Source organism: Cupressus sempervirens, chromosome 11 (assembly GCF_028749045.1).
Source record: "Cupressus sempervirens isolate cs-2001-9-10 chromosome 11, ASM2874904v1, whole genome shotgun sequence".
Classification (NCBI taxonomy): domain Eukaryota; kingdom Viridiplantae; phylum Streptophyta; class Pinopsida; order Cupressales; family Cupressaceae; genus Cupressus; species Cupressus sempervirens.
The window spans coordinates 159,926,890-159,952,395 of NC_143128.1; the positions used below are offsets into that span (position 1 = coordinate 159,926,890).

A 25,506-nucleotide genomic window follows, 5' to 3' on the forward strand; every position below is an offset into this window, starting at 1 on the left:
ATTTAGATTCTGAATTATCATAGCAACATCATATGTTGATGAAGTACAATCATAATAGTGATTCTTGAGAATGAAAATGAATCAAACAAAGATACTATAGCATGACATCATCTATGTGTACTATAGCAGCCAAAATCTTTTCTCCAATTAAGTGCAAATAGATCTCCTGAATTAAAGCTCTCATAAAAACCAAATTCAATGGATATTTCACCACCTCAAATGGTTGCAACATTAAAGAGTTGACGTTCTCCAATGGCTGACTGAAATTAAAACCCTTAGTTTCTTCTCTAAACTTGATATCAAATGCAATTCACAAAATCTGATGATAAAAATGAAGCTCTCACCTCTATTTATACTTTTCCTTTACCCTTCTAGAAGGAAGTAAAATATTTAGGAATTGCAGCATCTAGAAGTTTCTCTCTTTCCAATGATGAATGTGCTTTTAGGAAATTAAATTTCTAGAATTCACCCCCTTCCAATAATTAATGCACCTGCTAGAAGCTTCTCTCTTACAATACAATAATTAATTATGCTTCTCAAAAATTAAATTACTAGAAGCTTTCCCCTTCCAATAGTTAATGCATCTTCTAATATATTAAATTAATTAAATATAAAGTCACTCTTTTTTTTTTTGACTTTATAAAAATTAATTTAATCAATTTCTCCTTATTTCTCCACTTAGCTTTCAGAGAACATAAAGGCTAAGAACTCCATTGATATGCTAAAAAGATGGGGACATTACATCTTCATCAAAGAGAAGATGTATATCATCAATGATGTCTCCCAAATCTTCTATGTATGACTCCACAAACAAACCTAAAATATTTTTCAAGAAGTCATCCACTGATGCTAGAGCTGGAAGACAAGGTGTACCCTACTATGGTAAAATGCATGGACTTATCACTATGGCAATATATTCATCTGGAATATGCTGATGTTTTAACATTGTGTTGTAGTTGTCAATAGGATCCCACATATCTAGATTTTTTGAATCACTATCGTTGTTGTCACTATCAGTTTCCACTGTGCATGAAGTGCAGAGAGAATTAGAGGATAAGCTAGGTGGACTTTCCTCAAAGTGTACATTCTTCTCTATGAAAATATCATGAATCTTAGGATCCATATGTCTATATGCCTTAAGACTATCTTCATATCTAATGAAAGTACAGGGCCCTAGTTGTGGTGCCTTGCAATCCTTGGAAGATATGTTTTCCCATGCTAGACAAGAAATGACTCTGAAGTTTTTCACAACTAGTTTCCTACTGCACCCTGCCTCAAAAGGATTTTTTCCATCTAAGGAATTATGAGGAGATCTATTAAGTATGAGATTGGCACTACTTAAAGCTCTAACTTCAAGTGATGGATCAAGAGACTTGGCTTGAATCATGCAACTTGCCATGGACTTAAGAGTTATAATCCTCATTTATGCAACACTTGGTTTTTGTAGACAGAATGCTACTAGATTTTGAAGATCAATACCCTCAAGCTTACAAAATTATTTAAGTCTTGAGTTCACATTCACATATCTTACTTCATTGTCAACACAAAGAACCTTGATGGCTTTCCTTGATTGCTTTTCAACATGACTCTTGAAGGCTAGAAACTTGTCAAACACTTCATTCTTGTGATCAAGAAAGTATGTAGTGACCCTTCCTAATTGATGTTACTACAAAAGGACTTGCTAGAACTATGTGAACTAACTCAAGAATAGTTGATGCTCGCAAAGACATCCCTTTAACAATCTTTTCTTCTAGATGCATATCCATTAAACTAGTTGAACATTCACCCTTAGAAAATTTGAGTGCAAGTAGACCTTTGACCATATTGTTTGAGAAAAGTTGATGGAGATAGCGGAAGGCAAGATGTACATACTACTCATGCCATAATGTACTTTATTAATTGGATTGAGTGAACAAGGCATGTGAAGGAGACTTAGACACAAAGTGGGAGAAAGAATAAAGCCTTTTCTAATTATTGGCTTTACCCACTGCAACTAATAAATAATCTTTAAGATTGCAAACCATTAATGAATTAGGAAGGAAGTCAACTTTATTGCTATCTCCATAGTAAGTTATTTGGTTGATTGAAAGAAGATTAGAGCTAATATTGGGAACATAGAGAACTTCTTTGAACTTTCCAATTTCCATCTCCACTTTTCCTTTCCCTTCGACTTCCATTTTTGTATCATCTCCTACAAAGATGTGAGGTAGCTTAGAATGCTTCAATGAAGAAAAGTCTCCTTTTGAAGAACCCATATGATACAAGGAACTTGAGTCAAGTATCCATTCCCCTAAAGAAATTGAACCAACCATGAGTGCTTTCCCTTTTCCCTTTTAAGTGGGTGGAGATGAATCCTTGGAAGCATTTGGCACATTGATTTTGTCCTTCTTGAGTAGGTTTTCCAACTCATCGATTCACTTAATCTTGCAATGATGCTCATCATGATTTGGTTTCTTGCAATATGCACAAAATAGTTTGTACTTCTTTTCATCATTTCCCTTCTTGTTTGAAGAAGAATTAACTTGCTATGAGGAGGAAGATTGTTGGCTCTCTGGTTGTGATTTTTGCTTCCACTACTTTTTCTTGCTATTGGTAGAACTTTTTCCTTGTTGGTTTGATTGGTTCTCATTACTAGCCACTAATGCTTTGGTCTTTGATGACTTGAGAATTCCTATGTCTATCAACTTGGATTGTTCCAACATCAACATTTCTATAAATGCATCAAATGTAGGCTTTGTGAAAGCACTTTCCATGGTCAACCTATGAGCGTTGTAGCTCAAAACTAAGGTTGCATAATTTGACGGTAGCCTCTTTAAGATGTGATGAATCAATCTATCATTATTCATGGGATTACCACAATCTTTAAGTAGTGCTTTCAATTCATTTGCTTTGTTGACATAGTCTTGAATTGTGTCAAAATTCTCAAGATCTGATAGAAGTAGGTCATCTTCAATTTGGAATCCATTTTGCTCATCCACCTTACCATTCAATCCTTAAGGTTTGTGCGAAGAAGGCTTGGCTTTCTTAAAGTTAGAAATGTTGAAGAAGAGACCTCTATGAACATAACTCCTAATAATTCCTAAATCTTGATTGTCTTTAAGTTGCCAATCAACTAGTGTTGTAGCATCAATGGGTTTTACAATGTACCATCAACATATAGATTTAAACCTTTTTCTATTAATCTACTCCATACAATATCTTTCCATGTAGTATAATTGTGTGAAGTTAGAAGTGGAGTTTTAGGTGAACCCATGATGCAGAAAATAAAAAAGAGTAGAAAAGAGAGACACAAGAACACAAGAGACACCCCCCTATTCAATCAATCAAAAGACCTCCAAAAGAATGCTTTTGGCACTTTATATGTAGTGCATGTATGATAGGCCACTTGTCAAAATGTACAAAGTGGACTTCTAATTTTACTCTTTACAATTGCCTTTTGAGAATAAATTTTATCACTAAGCACTATAGCTTAGATGTACAACAATTTTGAAAAGTAATTAAAGTAATACAATGTAGAAAAGGACCTAATTCTAAAAATGATATTTTTTTCTAGAAAATGCCATAATCTGATTGCAAATTTGGAAAGTAGACAAAAAATTAAGAACTTAAAAAAAATAGAACCTGAAAATGTTTCTAGATGAGCCCATATAGACCATTTGAAGTTGAAAAATGTAGGATTGGACAAGTATAGTTGCCAAAAAATACAATTTCTAACAAATCCATAAACTAAAACTAGAAAAGAATAATACAAATATTTTTTTAAGGAAATTCTACCCAAAATAAAAAAATATCACACGTGGCTAGGATTTTGGATGACTAAGTTATGGCCTCCCAAAGTTAGACTATCAAATCAGAACTACATTTGGAGATCAGTCTGAGAAGCAAAATACTAGGTTAATTTTTACAGCCAAATTTCCATAATAGCTGTGCTATTTGGCCTTGAAATGATAGTCAAATGATCTTAAAATTTAGACTTGTATAATGTTGATTTCAACAAAAGAAATCCCCCTTGCTAACTTGGTAGGGTGACTTTGTGTATAGACCATATAGTCTATACATAAGCTATCTACAGAAATGCTAAGTTGTCAAGTCACGTGATAGAATTTTGGTGGTCCATGCAGTAGTGCACTGAGTTTGGTTTAGCTAGATAGTAATGTCTATTTGCATAACATGTGGAGGGTCAAGAAGTGAAGAATTGATGTTGTTGAAAAACTATAGAAAACTAGTGCTAGTGAGTATTATGTTGCGGGTGCTCAAAAATCATTGTCAGATGCTAGAATGCAAAATCATCATGCTAATGGTTTGATTTGTCATCATTTGAGATTGGCACTAAGGCCAAAAAAAACTTGATGATGTGGGGTTATTAACTTTAGTCCTACATTAGCAAAGGATAGCATTTGAGAGTGTTTTAAAAAATGAGAGCCCAAGAGTGGATTGTAAAGAAAGGGCGTCAAGAGAGTTGTAGATTGTGTTCGGTCAGTGTCTAGTTTAATTGTTAGTTAATGTTGAAAGCTAATTGCTAGAAATTTATAGCTGATGCCCCTATGATTTTGATTACATCCACTCATTTAATGAGACCACCAATTGATGAGGAATATTTTGCCTACATGGGCCGAGGTTTCATCACTCGGTTCTTACAAAAAAAAATTCTTTGCAGGCCCTATTGGCCTAAAAGAATTTATTGAAAATTTTGAAAGATGCAAAAATATTTTGATAAAAATTTTAAAGAATAAAATACTGATCTAAAAATTAAATTTGTAGATCTAAAAAATAATCATACCTACTTTTCAAATCACACCTTTGGGTCTTGATTTGCAAAAGTTTTTAATCTCAAATTTGACTATGGCCTAATATAAGCAAAATTAAAGTTGATTTTCACTAAATTGATGTTCCAGATGCAATGGCAAGGTCTACTTAGCTCTAGACACTCCCAATGACTGTGATACTCTAGATCAAGGTTGAGGTGTCCTTAGAATGATGAAGCAAGATTGGTCTCCAATGGCTATGTAAAGAGAATTTCCCTCAACTCTGATACTATGTAAGAATTTTCCATAAAAAAAAACCCAAAATCAAGGAGCTCAAGCACAAACATAAGAATAGACGAAAAGAGTATGATTAGAATAAAACTATGATATTCTATTGATGTCAAAGTACACTAGGAGTGCCATATATATAAAGGCCCGCAGAATGCTTCTAGAATGTCTAAGACTCAACACATTGATAAGTCTTACAACCAAGTACATGTCCACAATTAGTGGATTCTCCTCCATTAAGAAAAAGAGTAAGTGCTATGATGAGAGGATAAGGCTACAGAGGTGTAACACATAAATTTATGTTGTAGACACCATGTGCTAAAATAAGAGAGTGAATAAGTGTGTTGTCTACATGATAGCTCAATTAATTGTGCAAACTCTAATGTTGTAGACACCATGTGCTAAATTAGAGTTGCTTACTTTTGTGTTGTCAACAAGACAAGTCATAAGACTATGCAAACTCCTAAGTGTCAACTTAATAAATAATAAAATAATGCATTGACCTAAGTAAACTTAAGTAAAGTGTAATAAGTAAATACTTATTTACACCAACATTCATGAAACAATTTATTTAGTATGAAAATGATAGAAGGTGGATTTTTTGTAGATTATTTAAATGAGTTTAATACTATTACTAGTTAGTTATCTTCTATGGGTATCAATTTTGATGAAGAAATAAGGGCTCTCTTGATTTTGTGTTCTTTTCCTAAAAGCTAGAACAACTTGGTAATCGCTCTAAGTAATTTTGTTCTTGGATCTAGCACCCTAAAATATGATGATGTGATCAATGTTATTTTGAGTGAGGAAACTAATAGGAAAATCTCTTGTGGATATACATCAGGAAGTGCTTTGAACACACAAAGTCATGACAAAACAATTCAGAGGGTAAGTAATTTTGGAAATCATGGGAAATCAAGAGGAAATTCAAAGGGGAGGAGACCTCAATCAAGAGGATAAAAAAACTACTGGTACTATGGGAAACCAAGGCATAAAAAGAAAGATTGCTCAACTTGAAAGAAAAATGAAGAATATAAATCGGATGGACACAAGGAGGAAAATGTGGTAAGTAATAAATCCAAAGAGGATGCATTTCTTATGTCCATAGGTTTAAGATTTTGGTGCTTCATTTCATTCAACACCTCATAGAGGTTATTTCATTAATAATCTCCAAGGGGATTTTAGACTTGTTTATTTGGAGGTTAATGAACCCTATTAGATTGTTGGATAGGGAGAAGTTAAGATTAAGTTACACAATGGGAATCATTCACTACTACATGAGGTAAGACATGTTCCAACACTGAGTAGGAATTTAATTTTAGTAGGGAAACTTGGTGGTGAGGATTGTGTAGTTAATTTTAGTGATAAAAATTAGAAGGTTTCAAAATGTTCCCTTGTAGCAAAAAAAGGTGTGAAAGTAGGAATCTTATATCTTTGTATAGGTCATATTGGTCCTTCTACTTTAATTGATTCAAAGAAAAATGAATGTTCGAGAATAGTTGTTGCAGTTGAGCAGGGAGAACAAATAGCTGATGTAAATTTTGATATAGTTCTATGGCACAATAGATTTGGGCATATGAGTGAGAAGGTATGAAATTACTCCAATCAAAAAAAAATTTACTAGGTCTAAAATGTGTTAATATGGATTTTTGTGAAAGTTGTGTGTATGGTAAACAAAATACAGTGAGTTTTGTGAAGACTGTGAAGGAAAATAAAAAGTAGAAATTAGAGCTTGTGCATACAAATGTATGGGGACTAGCTCAGGTATCTTCCCTTGGTGGCTCTCATTATTATGTTACATTCATTAATGATGCAACTAGAAAAGTATGGGTTTATTTCCATAGACAAAAATATAATGTATTTCAAAGTTTTAAGAAATAGAAATGATTGGTTGAAAATGAGACTCGTAAAAAATTAAAATGCTTTAGATTTGATAATGGTGGTGAGTATTGTAGTCATGAATTTGAATATTATTATTCCACTAAGTGTATTCATAGATAGAAAACTATTTCATGGACTCCATAGGAAAATGGAGTGGCTAAACGCATGAACAAGACTATAATGGAGTGTGCAAGGAGCATGAGGTTGCATCCTGGGTTTCCCTTATACATGTGGGTGGAGGCTATAAATACTACTATGTATTTGATTAATAGAGGTCCCTCTACTCCTTTTATTGGCGGTATTCCATAGGAATCATGGACTCATAAGAAGTTGACTTATTCTTTTCTCAAAACTGTTGGTTGTGAAGCATTTGCTCATATAGATTCTAAAAATAGAACCAAGCTAGAAGCCAAGTTAAAGAAAACCAAAAAGATAGAAAGAAATTAAGTAAGAATGTGTGAGGTCATGAAAGAGAAAAAAAATATAAGAGAAGAGATAGAAGGATAGAATAATGAAATTTAATACATATCCCTTCAGCAAGAAGACTTCATTGATCAACTCACGAATGCAAATGAAGAAATCATGAACTTGAGATCAGAGAATGAAAGATTATAGAATGATTTAAATACTAAAAGACAAACCAATGAAAGAATGATGAGATCCCTAGGAAACATGAATCAATTGAGTGAGGAAAGTCATTATAGACAAAAAGGAAAAGTAGGAATTGGATACACAGAAGAAGGTGAATCATCCAAGCAAGGAGCTCAAAGGAATCAAAAACGTACTTGTAGTCACTATGGTGAAATAGGTCATATATCAAAGAAATGTTTAAGCAATGGCAAAGAAAAATTCAATGGAAAATGTTACAATTTTAATAAGCATGATCATAGAGCAAATGAATGTAATGAAAAACCAAGATTTGAAGGCAAATTTCAAAAATGTAAGAAGCATGGACACAAGTCATCAGAATTTAAAACTAAGATAACGAATCCAATATAAAAAATTGTGAGAGATATATTTGGTTGGGACTATAACATATAGTGCAAATGTCATTACTATAGAGAATTTAGACACATTGGAATGAATTGTGTAAAACATCACATGAGGAAAATAGATACTACAAAAAGATATTTCATTTGTATAGAACTTGGTTATCTTGCTAAGAACTATATGAATACTAAAAGAATAGAAAATTAAAAGAAGAAAAATGCTAATAACATCATAAAACAAACAAGACAACAATGTATTCCAATGTCTACCAAGAATCAAAGTCTAAGCAATAATGATCAAGTCACTCAAGAATTGGATGATTCCATAATTTCGACTTGATTTCTCAGAGAAAAACTAGAACTAGGCTACTAAAGAACACATCTAAATTAGTTCCAATTGAAAAGACAAAAGATCCATATCAGCATTCAAGATGCAAAGGGATCACCAAATAAGAAGTACTAGTTACCATCGAGTTACCTTCCTTACCAAGAAAGGTCCTTATATAGACTCTACCAAACAAGTTTGGGATTAACTAAGTCTTATGTGGTTACTAAGTCATGAAAGACCCCACTGAGTAATCAATGCAAGAAAAGTCAATGAATTTTTTTTAATTTGATGTAACATTCATACCAAAAATTTATGGAAAATTTTGATAAAAGGAATGAAATCAAAGTCATTTTTCACTGTGAACTTTTGAGCTATTTGTGTAGAGTGATCTTCCAGAGCATCCAAATTATTTGAGTGAATTATAACCAAAATTTTTTGAATTATCTCAAACCCTATAGAGTAGATATGACAACACCTAATAGCAAGGTGAAACAAGGATTAGACATGTTGGTCTGTGGTGTAGAATGGAAGGCACTAGATTTCAAGCTCATTCCTATAGTTGTAGAACCCTACATCCGAGTGGAGTGTAGTCTCAAATCCCTCCAAAGGTATTGTTGATTAATGATATCCATTCTCATTTAAAATGTACAATTTAGGATATAGGCAGACTAGAGATGGATGAAACCCTAGACAACCAATGTGGTAATGGCATGTTGAAACATGAATGCCAACATCTAGAAGTGAAAGGTTTAACAAATATTGCTCATATGCCATGAGAATTTCAAGTTAAGTGGATAAAATAATCTCCAATCATGTGCATAATGGTTAGTTGTGGTTGGAGCAACTTATCTTTATCAAAAAGAAGATGATCCACAAAATCATTGGTCTTCCCATTATATCTAAAGCCAAAATGACTAAAACCCTAGCCAAGTGGGATTGAAGGGGAATGAAAGTAAGTAGTGTGAAAAACATTGAACTAAAGCTTTTTAGTCATGTCATTACCCACAAAATCTACTATTTGAGTATATTGAATAATGTGTCATATGAACAGGTTGACTTGGCATACAAGGTAGTCAAGAATAACCTTTCTCTTAACCTTGTCAAGATACTATCGAATCAATTCAACAAAAATGTGCAAATCATTAGGACATCAAAGAAAAATCCATGTAAGTTTAGCTCACTATTAACATGTTTAGTTTTCTATGTTCAAAAATTCTTTCTGTCAAAAGGTACTATTGTTTGGAGGAAAGATCTGTGAGTACTCTATCAGATTAATGAATACACTATTGAGATGGGAGAAGATTATTCAAGTATCATGGACAATTATTTTAATGCATTAAAGGAGAAAATGAATAACATATTTCAAATTCCAAGGAAACTAGTTGAGGATTATAAAGATGATGTTTGTTTTATGATAAGGTATATATTTAGGCAATTAGGCCTAGAATTGCATGGGTGAAACCTCTAGGATATGCGGCAAATATTGATGAAAGAAAGGATATAATTGAGGCATAAATAAATGAACTAGTGAACAAGATCATAAAAAAACCTATTTTTGCACATTTGATGAGGCAAAGGCGAGGACAAAACTAGAGATTAAGCTCCCTAAGGTAGTTAACAAAGGCAAGAAGAGGATTACCAAGTTGAAATCAAATTCCACTCTTTTGTTGACCGAGAGAAAAAGTGAAGATGAAGAAGTAGAGGATGAAGAATTAGAGGAAGAGGAACAATTAATGAAGAAGGGCAAGGTAATCATTACCAAGATTGCCAAGACATCCATTGCCATGTTCACTAGGAGATCCTCTAAGAAGAAAGAAGGAAAAGGAGGAGGCACAACTTTAAAGAGATCCCCAGCCACATTTGAGGAGAGAATAAAAGAATTGGAATCACATTCTAGAATAAAAAACTTTAAATCATTGAAATATGAGACCAAAATTGTTGATGAGAAAAATAAAATTGAAGATATACTGATATCCAAGATGGGTAAGTGGAAATACTCACCTAATTAGCTCACTCAGTGAATTCCCAATACTTTAATAGATAAGATCAAGCCAAGGTGGGAACAAGCAATGAAAAATGCAAAAGATATTTATGAGAAAACATTGAGGCAACTTATGCCAAATTTGACTAATGAGGAATCGAAAGAATATTTATAGAAAAATGAATAAAAGTTAACATTAAGATTTAAGACTTGTCTTATTTTGTTGAATGAAATAGAGCATGTTGTGAAGAATACAACAGATATATGGAAGAATGTCTATCTTCTTCACAAATTGAGATATTTTCTAGTTAATATAAGTGAAAAGGATGATGATGATAACAATCAAGAAAAGGATAAAGAAAAAGATGATGAGGAAATAACTCATTTTGATAATGTTGATGATGAAGAGGAACATGAGTAAGAGGCTATTGAGCAAGATGCACAAGATGTTGAGGAAACCATCCCAATTAAGATTGTTATAGTGGCTATAGGTACAAATGTTGACACTTCTAAAACAATTTTGTATTAGTTGGTAGAGGCAATCTAGAAATATAGTGAAATTTTGAATGGATAGGATAAATTACTTCAAAGAGCTAAGAAAAAGTTTGACAATAAAGTTCTAGAACTTATTTATGAACATATTTCCATTCACCAAGTAGAGTTATCTACTTTTTTAGGCTCTGCAAAAACTTATTGCATTAATTTATCATTACTTTTTGGTAAATTATGCGATACATCAATTTTTAGAAAAGAAATAAAAGACAAATTGTCTAAAATTGATGAAGATCTAAAGGCAATTGCACAATAGTTGTATCTTGACCTGAGTTCTAGCTCTACTCACTTCAACAGGATCATATTTTTAATAGATATGCAGGTAGAACTACTCAGAGAAGAAGCAAACATTAAATCAACTTCAATAGATATCTATAATATGATTCTCCCTAACATGGATGCACTACAAAAACATATTGCACATTCAAAAACCCTCATCCATGATATTAATTTTGTTATTGTAGAACAAATGATTGAATTGTTAGCAAAAGTGCAGGTGGTATTGCACACATTTAGGGTCTTCCAAGAGAACTGGGACAAGACTTGGGCACTCATAATGATGGTACACTTAGATTTCTTATCTCATTTTGGCATTACTATGTAAATACATAGAGCATAATTATTTGGCATTAATGTCAAAAAGGGGGAGAAGCTTTAAGGAGATATAATAAGGACATAAAAGGGGGAGAAGATGTGAGAATATTGGATAAGGAAGAAAATTAAAAGAATAATTGTAGATTTTAGAGAAAATGAACATTATATGTATAGTATACTATATATTATGTATGAGGGAGCATTACCATGTACATAAATGTATCCTTTACAAAACCAATTATGAAAAATCTCAAAAGTAGTATACTCTACTAAGTTGGAGATATAAGGTAATGAATAAAGGTGTTCTTGAACATTCTTGAATTCATTCTTGACTGACAAGTGTTTTTGTCACTAATGCAAAAGGGAGAGATTATTAACATTCTAGTCATGTTTTTTATTAGTGACATACACTTATTTAGATTGTGAGTTCATCTCGAGCATATTGTATAGTTAATAGTGTTAACTAAGAATTTCAGTTGTTACCGACTTCTACAATTGCTACTAATTCCTTTGGATAGATTTCAGTTTGCACCATGCAATTACTACCAAGCTGTTGATCAGTATTGTAAATTGAGCATCTTATTGTATGTTGATTTTTCTAGTGCAAACCAAGTTGAATAGTGCTTACCAAGTTTGTAATTGATGTATTGCGAGTCTAGTGTTAATTGATCTACCTAGTCTTAAGCAAGAGACTCAATTTATACTGAGCTTGAAGTGATAGTATTAACCAAGCTAGGTAGTGTGAATCAAATGATTCAATTTATATGCCAAGTTTCACAGTATTCACCAAGTCACTGGTGTAGACCGAGTGCAAGACTACATGCAAGTGATGACTATGGACCAAGCTTCTATGACTATTGAGTGAATGATGATGCCAAGAATTGATATTGGATGCCAAGTATCAAAACCTCACCAAGTTAGTCTTTAGAACCCAAGTTTCTACACTTTGGCCAATTTTTTAATATTTGTGTAAACTTGTATTGTGGCTGAATTTGTAATTATGTAATTGGATTGGTATATATGTAATGTATTGTACCACATCCAAATCAAATCAACAAGAAATGTAATATAATAATCAGACAAGATTACAAGAGAAAATTTCAAATGCTATGACATTATAAGAAGCAACAATGATTCATATATCACATCAAGGTGATTTGTACACTAAGAGGAATCTCATTTAGCAAACCAACTTACAGATTAGATATTAGCTATTGCTTCATCCTAATTGGTGGATCAGTCAAATATTTTAACAAGGTAGACCTAATAGTCTTATATAAACCTCTTTATTGAATGCATACTTCATTGTATGTTTGTAAACCCTTTTGCAACATGGACCTAGTAGTCCTTATTGCTCCTAATAGGGAGATAGTCAAAAGTTATCATTGTAAGCCTTAAGAGGCCAACATTATAATGTAGTACTAAGGCTTGGATGTATCATCCCCACCATAGTTTTACTTTCTATTTATAAGGTTTCTGGGTCACCAAATATTATTTTAAAGTGTTATGCATGCTTTCATGTTTTGAGTTCCTCATGCATGTAATTGGATCAGAATTCACATAAAAAGTCTAATTACTAATTGGGATAAAAGTTTTAGAAGTTACTGATTCACCCCTCCCCTCTGAATATCTTAGCCTATCATAATACTTCCAATAGGAGGTCCCTCAAGATAAAGACATCTTCCATATTTTGGCCAATTCTAGTTTGGACATAGTTAATTTGATAGTTCAAAAGGATGTGCTAAGAGCCATATATAACTCCCCTATGCTTACCACTCAACCCCTCATGAAGCCTACTCATCGTTTAGCCTTGGTTGTTCCATATTCAAGATTTACATTTTTAGAATGCCAATCTAAGAATGAATGCCTCACAAATAAAGGTCCTCTAAGGGCCCTTTAGATCATCACCAAAAGTATCATGGTTTCCATCCTTTGACAATTAGATTCACTTCATTTCCCAAAAATATTACCTTGCCTATTTGGGAAGTGCAAAAAATAAGTTATTTCTCTTGACAAACATCCAAAAAATGCCATATTTTAGAACAAGTTTTGTTTTTCTATAGTAGGAGACCCAAAAATTATTCTTAAAGGGGGTCATTTAAAATAGATAAGATCCCAATCCAATAGTTGAGTGGAAGGCTTGTAATATATGAGTTCTTAAAACCTACTATATCTCTTACCTTTGAGCTCATGCTTTGAATCATTTCCTGGTATGCCTATGTTATATAGATGGGCCTATAATATTTTGCGGGGGGGGGGGGGGGGGGGGAGGGGATTTATCAAGTATTTTAATTACATGGTTGCAAAGGTTTTCTATGAAGTTTTATTTATAATTTGTAGGATTTGAAAATATGGTGTATATAATGATTTTATTTTAAATGGATACCTAGAAATAATGTATAAATTAATAATATTGAATACACAAATGATAAAATTAAGCTTAGAGAAATAGGTCAACTTTGATTATTTAACACTTTTAATTTAGGACTAAAACCTTACTATAATGTTTAAATCATCCAATTATAAACTATTTAAAAACATATTTGTAGTTGTGGATTCCTCATTGAATCATTTAACAACTTCTATTAACTATGTTTCCTTCTAGTCAACCAAAAGACTTTATGCTAGAACATAGATATCTAATATTTTGAAGATTTTGAATGTTTAAGATGAAATTTAATGAACAAGCAATTTGATAAAATGCTTAACATCTACATTCAAGAAAGCCCCTCCATAATGTTATTTCTATCCAATCAAGAGATGGAGTTTGAAGGCTAGATATTCAATTGGAGACTCATTTTTCCTTGTATTGCAACTTTTATTTTTAGAAGAATGTGTTTCTCATGGACACTCCTCCTAACCTTTGAACATGTTGGCATATAAAATTGTTGAAATTGAACATTTCACTACTAAAAATATACATGGTCTTGAATCTATCCTATAGCCTCACTAGTCATAATGTTTGACTAAGATCTATTATATCCTTTCCCTTTGTCCTAATCTAATTTCCTAGTTATATAGCACCTTCCATATAAGAATTTATTTTATGGTCTTATACAACCACCTAATGAATAGAAAAAATAAGACAAATAAATGATTTTATGACTCTACTATGGTTTCATGTGTCTTTTGAGTACGACTATCTATCTGAGCTTTCCCTCTATTATCTCCATCTATCAAACCACATTTAGTGTGGGAGTTTTTAGGTATAGTTTATAATGGCCCAAACTAGTTGCAATCTTGTAGTTGATATTTGTGTTTATGTTTCTACTTTGGATAGCCATAGTGCCTCCATTGAAAAATCATCCTTGGAAGTTCATCCCAAATGTTTTCCATGAGGCAATTCTAATATTATCCTTCCTCCTCCAAAATTTGATTTTGCATGTGAATGGTTAGAAAAAATACATTGATAGGGTATTTTGTGGGTTGGGCTCCTCCTGAAGGCATGCTCAGAGAATGGGATATCAAGAGTTGGACTCCTCATGGAGTCCACCTTGGAGCTTTTTAAAACCTTACAAAAGGTTTTTCTTATTCTACTTTGCTAACCTATCCCAAGCCAATACAGTCTTTGATAATAGCTTTTGGTTAGTTTGTTCCTACTTGCTTGTGTTCCAAAGGTGGTCACAATAATTTACAGTCTCTAATGAAAAGATTATAGGGTTCCTATTTGGGTTTTGTTTCTTGGTCTACCCTTACCGTGTTGACCTTTTATTGAGTCCATTACCAACACTCTTGGAAATATTATTACTAAGCAACACAATAATTTTTTTGATGCTTGCCCTCATAAATATGTTTTGAGTTGAGGTTGATCTCTCCAAGGATCTCAAGGAGTCTATGGAGATTGAGATTGGTTCCCAAACCTTCTCTCAGAAGGTGCTTTAAACTTGCCAAACACCTATTATAGGTGTCAGTTGGTTGAACACAAGATCAAGAATTGCCCTTTATCAGTGCATAGAGTTAAACACCACCCAAGGATGCTCTTATTAAGCTAGAAAAACAAAAACAAAAAGATAAATGGACCATTTTTGGGTGCTAGGGAAAGGCATCCTTAGCCCCCAAACAATTGAATGTTTCTTTAGCTTCTATTCCTCCTATGCATAATGGAGTGCAAACCTCAGGCATTACAGGGTCAATGCTAATTTCACTAGAGTTAATTCCTATTATTTCATAGGGGATCAAGGTGGTTGAGATGGCTACCATTCCTATAGTGGTTCACACTGTTCTTGATGTGTCCTCTATTGAGACTCAAAATTTGTGTCATTTTTATAGTCCTCCTAGAGATGTTGAAAAACTAAATGAGAAGCAACAAGTTATCACTCCTAGAGGGTTTCCCTCTAATTTCGACCCAATTTATAATTTCATGTAAAATAGCTACTCCTCCCTCAAGGAAAAAGAAGATATGGAAGAGATTTCATGAATTTTTTATCACATAATGTGCAAGGTCTTATAGACTTCTCCATAAAGTTTTATGTCTAGGAAACCCATCATGGACTTGGTAATCTAGATTTCCTTTGTATGCAAGAAGTTAAAATCTATTGTTTCATGCATTCTTCTGCATCTTGCATCATTTGGCCAAATGATATTATGTTTTCTTTTGAAGATAAAACTAGTAGAGGTGGTGTAGTTACTCTCTTGTCACCTCATCTTCATTCTATTATTATTTTGCATGGTTCTTATGCCATGCACTGAATTATTTAGATATTTTTTCTATCAATAATCATTCCTTTTGTATGGGTATGTGGAGGATAATGGTCAACCAAACTATGCTATTAAGAGGAAATAAAAAATCAATAAATCAGGGTTATCACAACTTGATGTACAATTTTCTACTTGTTATATAGTTTATATCAAAAAGTTGAGAGAAAAGAATCTCTAGGAAATTGAATTTACTTTTGATACTACTAGGCCTTATAAGAATAAAAAAACCATTGGTCAAAATTTTTAATTTTAATGCAATAGTACAAATATTTCAAGACAAAAATAAGAAGTAGATGTATGTCTAACCACCTTAATCAAAATCAAATGATAATTTTTTTTATTATTATTCTAGATATAAGAATTAAACTCATGGCTAGATGTGAAATATATTTCTGGGTATTTTTACTCTATGTCAATAGTTAATTATTCATTTTCTACTTACACTATTTTTGGAATAAAAAAGCTCTTGTGTCTGACCAGCTTAACTAATTCAAAACTCTACAAAAAAATATTTTTTTATATTTTTAGTTATAATAGAAGAAGTATAGATTGTGATTCATCTTTTGGATTTCAAAAATATTGTACCATTTGAAAGCTATAGTTGTTTTTCAAGAAGTGTGTCAATCAACACTTTATACATAACTCCATAAGAAAATAAGTAATAGTTACTTAATAAACTCATAATTTAACAAACCTTACATTTCTAGAATGATAAGAACATTATTAAGAAACCTTTTTTATTTCATCAATTTTTGGTATCAAAAAAAGTTGTTAGCTACATGTTTGAAGTGTAAAACACACAAGAATAGGCCAAAAAACACATTTTCAGGATGTTTTTAAAGTTGACCATATAGGGTTGGTATCAAAAGATATAGTAGGTCTTATAAAGGTATTAATTTTTTTCATTTAGCATCAGGATGCGTGGGAAAAAAATTTGAATAAATTATGAAACAGTTTGAGGCATTTTAGAACTATATATTTTCCAGATTACCACTTTTTGACACATCATGATCATGCACATACCCATATAGTTAATGTTTATACTTGCAATGATGTTGTGGAAAGATCTCAACTTTGGTGCTAGATGGTTGACAACTCACCTCTAGCTACTTGAGTTATGTGTAGTAATTTTAATATGGTAGAGTTGGCTTCTAACAAGGAAGGTATTTTCTTTTTCATTTAACAACTAGGGAAAGGGAAGCATGGTACTACATGCATAATAAAATGGGCCTTTTTTGTCCTAATACTAGATGATGCTAGTAGAGTGGGGTATGGCTCACTTGGTCTAATTTTGGTGCTAGCTCAAACTTTATATTAAAACATCTTGATCATATAGTGATTACTACACAATATTTTTTCTCCTTTTTTCAAGATCAAGAGTTATCTATGATTCCTTTGTCAGATGTGATGTTATCAAAATACTATCCCATTTACTTTACCATTCCTTGCCAAACTATTGTCTAGGGATCTGTTAGAACATAATTTTTCCTCAACACATCATTGCTAACACATGCTTCCACTATTGCTGACATCCTACATGTCTATTAATTTGGAGGCACATCCGCATTATCAAATAGGTTGGATTCGATTGTGGAATGGTGTTGTTACCAAAATCAATAGGTCTATTTGTATCTATGGGTGGAGATTGGATATTTTTAGAAAAAGATCTTATGAAGCCAATACCAAGGCTCTCAGGAAGCCTTCTAAAGCTCTTACTCTTAACTCATTTGATTCTAATTTGCAAGTCCACCTTGCCAAGCTTCACTATGAGAAATAACTTGTTGATAACTATGTTGCTCAAGGTGCCTAAATCAAAGGTCTCATCCATTGGTTAGAGGTTGGTGATTAAGCTTCTAAATAATTCTTTCAGGCTCTCAGAGCCCATCATACCAACTTTGTGATTAAAAATATTAAATAGGGAAATGGTATTCTTTCCAATATCCTTGACATCCTACAATATTTTTTATATCATTATGAAAATGTTTTTGCTTCGGAAGGAAATTTAGTTACTTGAGAAGAAGCTCTCTAAAAGTGTATTTTTGTTACTCCAAACCACCTAGAAGTTGAGAATTGGGCTTTTTGTGAACAACTTATCACCATAAGGGACCTCAAAGAGGTTATCTTTTCTATGATATATGAAAAGTCCCCTATTTGTGATGAGTTCCCCTATGAATTTTACAAACACCTTTGGGAGTCTATTGGTCAAGACCTGCACAAAGTCTATCTTGAAGCCTACCACATTAAGAGTCTAGGAGCCATCACTAATAAAAGAAAAATTAAATTGATACCTAAAGATAGTGACCTTAAAGATATTTGCAACTAGTGGCCCATCACCTTGCTTAATGTTTCATACAAGATCATTGTTAAGGCCTTATCTCCCAAGACTCCTCTTCTTCTACCCTTAATTGTGTGTCGAGAAAAAACTAGTTTTATCAAATCTAGGTTTATTCTTGACAATATCATTGATGTTTGCAAAGACACCGAGTGGGATCGCATGTCAAATCTATAGACTCTATTTTTAAAAAAATTTAAAAATTGTTTTTGCAAAAGCTTTTGATGTTATTGGATGGCCCTTCATTTTGGCTATGCTGATGGCTTTGGGTTTTGGCCCTAACATTTTTTAGTCCATGGACATGATTTTTTGTGATGCTAGTGCTTGTATTACTATTAAAAACTCTCAATCTAAACCCTTTGGGCTCTTTTAATCCGTTTGGTAGGGTTTCCCTCTAGCTCCAACTTTGTATATTCTTGTTGTTGAACGGTTTGATTCCTTACTAGCTGACTTTTTTTTTGCTAGTTTGGTTTGTGGCATTTCCTTTCCTAAGTCTTCTTCTCAACATATCAATGATCACTTTGATTATTATTCTTTTCTCACTCTCTTGGAGGATGAGGAAAATTTCACTAATGCCTTGAAATACATGGACAATTTAATGGCGCAACACATTTTTTTATGGGAAATCTTTCCTTTGGGTGCCCGTTGGCTTGTTCAGTTCAAGTGCAAATGTGTTATGCACAGGAAAATATTCTATTTTCTACACATCCCATTTTCCTTTTACACTTCTTTGGTAGAACTATGGAATGTTGTGCTCATGAAAATAGATAAAAAACCTTGATTACTAGATTATTAAACCCCTTTCTCTTGCAAGGAAATTATAGGTTTTCTCTAAGGTGCTAGTGGCTACTCATGTGTATAACTCTTCTTGTTGGGTTCCTTCCAAAGTCTCATATCTTAAGACTGAGTCCTTTTTCTGTGACTTTCTTTGGGCTCCTAGGTATGTGTTGGAAATAATCAAGACTAGCTAGGTTACTAAGAGGGGAGGGGTGAATTAGTAACCTTAAAAACTTTAAATTATTTTCCATTCATTCATCTAATCTACTATATGCACAAAAGAATAAACATTCATAACACATGAACACATTATTTTGGTGTCCAAGAAACCTTCCAAATAGAAAGTAAAATTAGGGTGGGGATGATTATGAAAAAACTTCACTGCTATAGTATAAAGTTGGCCTGTTAGGGCTTACATTGACCACTTCTGATGATTTTCCCTATTAAGAGCATTTTGGACTGCTAGATCCACCTTGTTAGAGGTTTTACAAACATACAGTGAAGTATGCACTCTGTTAGGAGATTTATACAAAGACTGTTAAGCCTACCTTGTTAAAGGATTTAGAACACTGATTCACCTGTCAGGATGAAATAGTAGATCTGACTTACAACATGATTGCTGAATAAATCTTTGAAGTATAGATCTCCTCTTGTGATTGATATGTATTTTCTACTCCTTAATGACCTTGTTGTATACTCTTCTTTTTTGTTGATTCTCATTCACTCTTCTCAAAACATTACATGTCTATTGCTTGATATTCTCATCCTTACATTGGAAATGATACAATACATTACATATATACCATTCCAATATTTACAATTACAAGGTCAGCTAAAATGCAAGTAAACAAAACATTACTTAGTTGGCCAAATAGTAGAAAGCTCGGGTACTTCAAGCTAACTTGGTGATCTTCTGATATTCAGCATACACTGCATTACTTGGCATCATCATGAACTTGGTAGAAGTAGAAGCTTGGTACGTACTAATCACATAACGCATCTTAGAACTTGGTAACCATTGGAGGCTTAGTAGATATAGTATCACTTGGTAGATATTGAATCCTTTGTTTACCTTGCTATCACTTGGTAAACACTACACATCCATCACTTGATAGAAACTAGCTTCTCATCACACAAACTGATGACTCAGTAGATACTATGAAGCTTAGTGACCACTACCTGTTCGGTGAACATTGTAAGCTTGATAAACACTAATAAACTACGCAATCACTTGGTAGCTTAAGGAATGCTCAATGTTAACTATTTAATTATTGAAAATGTTTGCTGGTGACGACATTGTTGATGGCTGGACTATTCCTAGTCGTTTTACTGATCGTGATGAACCACCTACCATAGTCGGCACTACTCTAGTAGCTCAAGGCAGTTGCTTACATGTTTTTCTTTATAAATAGTTATTGATTTTGACTTCAACCATGTGAACTCTCATAGGGTGATCTTATATCCCTAAGCCCCTTTTTGTGAATTTGTAACTATTATATTAATTTATTAATAGAAAGAGAATATTCATAAAATAAATAAATAAAATTATTCTTCCTAATCCTTAATAGACATAATTATTTTATAAAGTAATAAAATAACATTTTCAATTGAGAATTTCTTTAATTCTTAATTTACTCAAACAAATCGATGTGTCTTATATCCTTTGTCATGTATCAATCATTGACAAACTTGTAAATACATCATCTTTGAACTATTTTGAAAGATTTTGATTTGACATATTGTATACTAGTTACATGCAAGAAAAATATTTCACCAATTCATCAACATAACTAACAACTTGATTGTATAAGTTGAGTGTTGTTGCGGATATTGGGTTGAATAGAACTGCTACAATTGTGGTGGCATTTCTAATAAAGGTTTTTTTTTTTATTAGACTGCAAGAATCAGGTGCAACATGACCCCCCCTATAAACTACAGTGTGTTGGGTAAACTTTTTAACGTGACCGGTAGCGCTAACATGACACGCCCACCGGTACCACGGGGATGGGGGAGACTAGAACCCGTGACCAACCCCCTACAATAGGGAAGATTTAGCCAACCGAGCTAGGGCCGCCGCCCTAGTTGGAGATACTAATGAGAAAACATTTATCATGAGCTTGCATGTTACATTTAATAAACCTTTGCAGTGATATAAAGGTTTTGATTACTATGAATAAGAGTTCAATATTAGAAATTAAAAATCCATTCAACAGATCGAATAAAAAAAATTATGATCTACACTATCTAAAATTGTTTGTAAATGTCTTTAGTAGGGATTGCTAAAATTGTATAGTTTTGGGAGATCATAATTTATAAACATTCATTTGAGAGAGCTTTTCTTGAGAAGGGAGGTCTCTCGTCGTGATTCTATTTTCATTAAACAATGTATATTTCTAATTGTTGAGTAGATTTCTAATTTTTTAAGTGAATAGAAATTCGAATTAATTCATTAAAATTTTACTTTGACAATAAGTAAAATATTATCTAAAATATTGGCATTGTTGTGTTTACAAATAAAATATGCATTTCATCTGATTTTGGTTTCTATAGGATAAATTTGGTGTATTTTTATAAAGTTGGAAACAAAAAGTTTCTTTCAATACTTATTTTGAGATTATATGTTTTTAGAAAAAATATAAGTATTTAACTTATTTGTTTTGATAAAATTGGCAAAATCCAATGTATACTATATTATGATACTCGTTCTATATTATGATACTTGTTCAAAATAGAAGTAATATTTGAATTCATTTTGTTTGTTCATTCATATGGGACATGTTTTTTTGTGCACCAATTCATCTCAAAAATTTAATTATTGAGGCAGTTAATTTGAGCCATGCTTGAAACAAGTTCAACACATCTTGTTTAATATCTAACCATCAAAATTGCATCATACGCCATAAAAGAATGGTATGTTTTCTCAGGTTATGAGTAATATAAACAACATAGTATCGTCCAAACAATCTTATACTTTGCAATCATTCTATGTTATGTTTAGATATTTCCAATATAAACTCTATTAAATTAGCTATATTGTAAGAAAGTAATACAGTCATTTAATAATATAATCAGTCTTAAGCTTTTTGTACTTTGGAGTTGTCTTTTTGAATTGCTATCAATTACTTAAAAAATTATAATCATTTAATCTTTAGAACCTAGTTTAAATTATAAAAGAATATTTTTATATTAAGAATTGAATTTTGTAAGGGCCTATTTTGTTGGAATTAGAATTAGAGTGGAGTTGATAAATTTTTAAAATTTTCAATTCTCTTGTCAGATGCATCCAATACATCCAATAGAAATTAAGAATAAGAATATGGATGCCAATTTTACTCCAAAAGTAAGCCTTTTTTATTCCATCCAAATAGATGAAATTTAAATACATATTTTTATTCCAAATCAATTTTTTTTTTGACGAATAGTCCTTTTCAATTAATAAAATTTACTAAGATTACAATTCACAAAAAAGGGCTGGGTGATACAAGATCACCCCGCGAATGAGTTCAATCGGCCGAAGTCGAAGTAAACAACATGGCTATAGCTAGCAATTATAAACTATTCATCAAAAAAAAACATTTAAAACAACCTCATGCTGCCAAGGCAGTACCAAAAGAGGGAGGAGGATCATCTTTGTCAAGAAATCCCCACACATCAGTGGGATTGTGAGGTGGACTAGGAATAGTCCAGCTGTCAGCAGCATCCGTAGGATCTAGGGTAGTTGCAGTCTCCGCATCCTTCTTGTCTGGCCGCAAAGGAGAAATTTCCAAGGCTAGCCAGGGAAACTTGCTAGAGTGTGCATGTCTAGGGGGAGGAGCTGGAGACCAGCCAGAAGCACACCCAAGGGGGGGAGCCGGGGACCAGCCAGAACCACCACGTGGTGGGGAAGTGGAGCAGTGCCTCCAACCGCCATGACCACCATTGGGAGAGCGGTGGTGGGGACCCTAGGAGCGCGGCATGTGTGAATGGCAACCAGAGGATTGGCATCTGGAATGGTGACTGCGGGATGAGGAGGCATCAACCGAGGCATCCGAAGGCACTTTGGAAATGTTACAAGGAGCATTGCCCCAGTGGTTTAACAATTCCTGTAAGTGGGCAACCTCTAGGGAAACTTTATTAGCTTGCACCTATATCTACATAATGACATTGTTACAAATGCATGCCTTAGTGTACATTGCAATGTTAACATCCAAAAAAATGTGAGTGAATAGAACTACATTCCTATCTTTCCATAGAGAAAACAAAATTTCCATCCTGAAAGTATGCCAAATCTGGAAAAACTTTCGAGGAAATTTGGGGGAATCACCCAACAGGATCATGTGCCATGAAAAAGGTTTGGGCCTAAAAGGCTTTAAAAAATCATGGATCCAGTGCCAATAATTCTGAGCACATTTGCAAAACCAAAAAATATGCAAAAAGGACTCTGGTTGGCCATAGAAGGGGCATCTGGGATCAAGAACCCCAATGTGCTTGAGCTGAGGCCCCAGGGGAAGACCTTGGAAAGCAAGGCACCAAGCAAAGTGAGCAATCTTAGGTTCTGTAATGGTACTTTAAATGGTGTCGAACTGATTTCTCCATTGAGAAAGTGAAGAATGCAAATGCCACCATTGATTAAGTGTGTCCACCATCGAAAGGTGTGGCGAAAGCCATCTATATCCCATATTGGGCTTCTAATTGGTAAATGGAGTGGCAGGGAACCACTTCCAATCATACCACCAAGGTCGAACGGACTAAATCCCCACTTTATGAAGTAAGTGCACAGGGATGGAAGACAACAGAAGCTCACAAGTCTGGTGATCGACACGTACAAGGCGGTATTGAACTTGCATATCCTCCCAAGACCTTAAATTCATGGTGACTCTTGAAAAAATGTCCTTGGTAGTGTGAATACCATGTTTATAGAAATGCAGAGCGCTGGCACCTTGAGTCTTGACAAGAGGAATACCTTGGAAGGCAAACAGGTGAGACCACCAAATGTTCTACTGATTTAAGAACAGCCCATTGCAAAACTCATTACCAGCCCAATGAAGCCAATGTTTAACAACTTCCCAGGCTTTCCAGATGCTCTTTGTAACGAAAGAGCCCTGTATGACCACTGGATCACGCATAGTGAGAAGGCTTTGAAAACCAATTCCCTTCCATGCTGGTCTATTAGCAGGGGAGCCTAAAGAGATGGAATGCCTGACAAGAATTTTCTAGGCTTCATCTCCAAAAATAGCTCTAATAATCCATTTAGCACTGAGGGCAAGGCCCTGCTTTTGAGTGGAAAGCAAGCCGAGACCCCTAGATTCTCTTGGGAGACAACAAAAATCCCAAGCAACTCTATGAAAACCATGATGGTCAGAACCAGAGGCCCAAAGAAAATCTCTAAGAAAACATTCTAATTTGAGATAGGAAGCTTTGAAGGGAGCCCAACAAGAAGAATAAAAAACATGGGTGGCAGCCAAAATCTTAGAACAAATCTGGAATTTATCAGCAAGAGAAATCAGCTTAGTGATCCAATAATCAAGCTTTTTGGTCATCTTTGAAAGCACAACATTCCAAAGCTCCATAGGGGAAGCCTGGAAAGCAAAGGGAATGCCAAGAAAGTGGAAAATTTCTCCATGAGTAACCCATTTCCACTGGAATTGGCTGAGCCAAGGTGGAGCTGGCAAAAAAGACTATCGATAACATAGCATTTTATGCCATTGAATGGCAGAGCCAGAGGCTTGACAAAAAGTGTCAAGACAATTTAAAGCATTTTTGATGTTGTCTTCATCTTCAAGAAGAGTAAGAAAAGAATCATTAGAAAAATGACCATTGACTAACTAGGAGGAAGAATCAGGCAAGGAAATGCCGCGGACCAGCCCTGAAGACATAGATTGAGCAAGTAAATAACCAAAACCTTCAGCAGCAAGGACATAAAGCGTTGGAGCTAACAGACAACCTTGTCTAATGGAATGAAAAAGTCGAAAAGCTTTAGATTGCAAATTATTGATGGTGATGCAAGCATTAGCATCACCAAAGAGCATCTCCACGGACTGAAGGAAATTTGGACCAAAATCCAGAGCTTGAAGCATAGCCAAAATGAAAGGCCATTCAATGCAATCATAGGCTTTAGCAAAATCTATCTTTAAAAAGATAGCCTACTGCTTGGACTTACGGGCCCATTCCATACCTTCCCAGATAGTAATGATGTTGTCAAGAATATACGTAGATTTTATGAAGCCAGTTTGTTCAGGCTACACAATTAGAGGAAGCATATGGTGGATTTTGAGAGAGAGCGCCTTAGCAATGATCTTATAAGACACATTTAGGAGGGTGATGGGCCTCCAGTTGTAGATTTCGTCAAGATCACCAGCTTTAGG

At 33.7% G+C, this 25,506-nt stretch overlaps 1 pseudogene; it reads right to left on the bottom strand.

Annotated features, from left to right (window-relative positions):
• LOC149528684 (aquaporin NIP1-4-like) overlaps positions 1–23,222 on the bottom strand; it is a 57,453-nt pseudogene extending 34,231 nt beyond the window's left edge.
• Between the last annotated feature and the right edge of the window lie 2,284 nt (positions 23,223–25,506).